Source organism: Solanum dulcamara, chromosome 4 (genome assembly GCF_947179165.1).
Source record: "Solanum dulcamara chromosome 4, daSolDulc1.2, whole genome shotgun sequence".
Taxonomy (NCBI): Eukaryota; Viridiplantae; Streptophyta; class Magnoliopsida; order Solanales; family Solanaceae; genus Solanum; species Solanum dulcamara.
The window spans coordinates 38,697,531-38,701,600 of NC_077240.1; the positions used below are offsets into that span (position 1 = coordinate 38,697,531).

Genomic DNA, 4,070 nt, shown 5'->3' on the forward strand with positions numbered 1-4,070 from the left:
TATTTTAATGTTATTAAATACAAATGTTACCTAAGTAACTTAACTAAATTAATCATATTTGCAGCTCCAGACAATATCCAATCATTTTAAAGTTTAAGTATTGTGTCAATATGACAAAAACAAGAGAAACTTACCTAAATCTCATTAGTTTAGGAGCTAATTAATTAGATATACTCTAGTTTGCAATATTATGAATCTTACCAGATTTTAGTGCATTCAGATACGTTCAAATACGTTGTTATAACCCGTATTTTTCACATTAGAACATTTTGGGGATAACGGTAACAAGTCAAGGGCAAGGTTATGTTTGATCTTGTTGGATACAAAATTCTAATGACTAAATTGGGATGTGAAAATATTGGAAAAGTTGAAGGGTAAAATTGGAATTTCAAAGTGGAAATACTAGAAAAGGTTAAGGGTAAAATTAGAATTTCACATGTGGAAATACTATAAAAGGTTAAGGGCAAAATTGGAATTTCAATTTGGAAATATTAGAAAAGGTGAGGGGGAAAATTGAAATTTCACATGGGGGTCTTTATAATATCTAGCTCCTAGAACTTTCAAGAGTTTGAAAGTTGATAGAAGAAGAAAAAAACTTCTAAGGAAAACAGAGGGAAATCGGCCAAGGTGAACAAAAAATTACCCCTTGAAATTTCATCTCAAAAATTATTTTTTTTTAGTATTCCCACTAATTCAAGGGTCCTCTATAACATGGTGGAGTTATTTTGGAAGATTGGAGGCTTGTTTCATTGATTTGGGAGTGAAGAAGTTAGAAGGAAAAAGGTAAGAATTAATTCCTTTTTATTATGTTATGAAGGTTGTTTATGTTGTAGTATGTAGAGATGTGTAGAATTTATGAAAATATGAAAGTTTGCATGGTAGGTTTTACATATGTATAAATCCATGTATATGAAGATTGTGGAGGCAAGATGAATTAAATTTTTGTGTAGTATTTTAGTAGTAGTTATGGTAAAAATTTTATGTTGGAATTGGAAGTTGAATGAATTTATTTGAAGTTGGAAATATGAGTTAGGTGATGAAATGGAAAAAAATTAAGTTTGTATAGTTTGTTAATTGTTGTTGTGATTCTTGGAATATAAATGAAGCTTGAATGATTTTAGTTGGTATTGAAATGGATCGTAGGAAATTATGTCCTTATAGTATGATTTCATAATATTATAGAAATAAAGTTGTTAAAGTGTGGATTGTTGTTGTTGATTATGAAGTTGAAAGAAGAAAATGAATTATAATAGCTTTGTTGCATTTATGGAGCTTTTGGGTGAAATATGGAATTTATGAATATTGGATAGCTTGCTTGAAAAATTCTTCACCTATGTTTGAATGAGTTTAAAATAATTTATGAACATGAAATATTCATATTTATTTGAAAGTGCAAAATTAGATTGGAAATTGTTGCACTATTTGGAAAAGAAATTAGTTTATGTGGTGATGCATTTTAAATTGATTATTGATGGTATTGGTGTTGTTGTTGGCATGGTTGTTGATATTGTGGCCGAGTTGAAATCTCGGGGTTGTTGTATATATAGGGGAGATGCTGCCAAAATTTTTGTAGACAAGTATTGGTTAGAATGGAATTCTTAAAGTTTTATGAATAGTAATTGATAAATATGACCAATTGTAGATTTTGGAGGAAACGGGAATTGAATTTGGACAATCGTAAAAGACCAATAAGGTATGTAAAGCTTTACCTTTTCTTCTCTTGGCATGTCTTAGGTGTAATAGGTTTGGATACGAGCTTTGGGGATGACTCTACTCTTTGGAATCGACATCTAAATTTGACCATTTTCTATTCAGTAGAATTGAATTAAGTATTTATGAATATTTTTGAAAAATTATCTAAACTTCTAGAATTTGCACAAATAGGACCCCGACTACCTTGAAACTCTTATAAATAACGTTATGAAATTTAATGCACATAATTTAGATACGCCAACTCATTTGATCGAGGTGGGGCCCACTGTTCCAAATTTTTCTTTGGTATTCCGTTTGACTTATGTTAGGTAGAATTTGAAAGAAACTCTTTGCTACTCTTCCGAATATTATACGACTAATTATTCCTTTAAGTCCCATAATATATTTTGAAATATAGAGACAATTTTAGAAAACTATTTTGACATAGACTATCGTGACATTGGAAAGACTTGCACTACTATTATTATTCAAGTACTTTTATATATGATTTGTTATCGAAACTATGCTATCGAGTCTGTATGAATATTTTATATTTTAAATTGCATTTAGTTTCTCACTACTCTACTCGTGCATACTGTAACTACTCTTTCACTAAGCCTGGGCCAGGATATGTTATCAAGCGTATTTCTTTGCATTATTCATCGTGCCCCAATATGAGGGGGCAGGTACACTATGTACATGGATTTGTGGAGTTATGTTGTGCCATGTACACATTTGTTGATGTCTGGTGACATGATATGATATGATCTTATCTCATATGATATGATATGGCCATCTGATATGATATGATCTGTTACGGAGATATTTTCTACTCTGGAGTAATGCTGTGCTGTGGCGCCAATGACGGAGTGGCGATCACGTTTTATTCACCGAGTCCCACACAATGGGGCCGGATATGGCATATGACTTTGCATGTGTGATTTATGATTATGATAAGTATTTTGATGTTCAGGACATTTAGTTCATTTTCTGCACATATTATTCAGATTACGGTTTTATTTATTACAGTTCATGCTTTACATATTCGGTATATTTTTTGTACAAACCCTCTTTCTTCGGGGGCTGCGTTACATGTTCGCAGGTACAGAAGTTCAATTTGCTGATCATTCTGCTTAGGACATCCACTGAGTCGTTGAAAGTGCTCCCTTGTCCGGAGCTTATATTTTGGTACTGACTCTTTCTGCTATTATATGTATACTTTGCTCAGGGGTACGACGGGGCCCTGTCCCGTCCTATGACTAGATTATCTTTCTATAAAGGTCTGTAGATATTTGTTGTGGGTTCTGTATATGGTTTGGGATTTTGTACTCCGTGACGACTGTAGCGGCGTTCTCATACTACTTATATTTCTATTTGATCTAGCGTACTCGTTTGATGTTAATATTTGTTTATTCTGTTAATATGCTAATTGGGTTAAAGGTACATATGGGTGTCCAACTTGGGCATCAATCATGGCCTACGGGGTTGGGTCGTGACATACGTCCAGATACATGTATTTCGCGATACATGAGGTCAAATTAGGTGTAATTTGTTCTAGATATATTGTATCCAAGTGGATTCGCATGTATCTAGATACATAACAAATCTTGCTCACCTCTCTCGCCTCTCTTCTGTCTCGCTCGCTACTCTTGTATCTAGTATCTCAGATACATGTGAGTCATACCAGATACATACAGATACATGTATCTAGTGTGATTCGCATGTATCTGGGATATATAACGAATCTCGCTCGCCTCCCTCCCTATCATGCTCGCATCTCTCTCTATTTTAGTGTATCGTAGCAAAAATGCATGTATCTAAGTGTATTTCTTCTCAATATATGATAGAAAATTCTTAATTAATGATAAGATACGTAATATTTTAAAAATATAGGTAATAATAGTATATATGGTAGTGAAGTAGTTTTTCATAAAAACATTAATTTTCAACATTTAAAAGTTGGTGCATTATATCTCCATCAATTGTTTTTAAAATTTGATCCATAATATAAATAATTAACTGAAGATTTACGTGCAAGCGTGTAAATAGAAACTAATCTATATTATTATAAAAGCACGAATATAAATGTTGATTGATCAAAATATCCACTAAAAGTTGATTTACTTATTTGTCCTTTAAAGTTAAAATTTCTCTCATCTAAAAAATTGCTAATAGGTATAAATGCAATTTTTTACTAAGACTAAATAAAATATATTTCTATTAGGACTAAATTTATTGAAGGATATATATTATCCTATTAATACTAGGAACTTAACATTAAATTTTGGGTATTTTACTTAAATCTCATAGTGAAAAAGCTCAATTATAATTTATTTCAATTTTTTAGTAATTATCCGAATTTTCTCTTTTTTCCAGAT

General features: G+C 31.6%; 1 long non-coding RNA gene across 1 annotated transcript; it reads left to right on the forward strand.

Moving 5' to 3' along the window:
* Positions 1-587: 587 nt before the first annotated feature.
* LOC129884997 (uncharacterized) lies at positions 588-3,070 on the forward strand. The gene is made up of 3 exons (XR_008766018.1): positions 588-783; positions 1,643-1,693; positions 2,795-3,070. It is a non-coding gene; the product is annotated as an uncharacterized LOC129884997 (long non-coding RNA).
* The last annotated feature ends 1,000 nt before the right edge of the window (positions 3,071-4,070 follow it).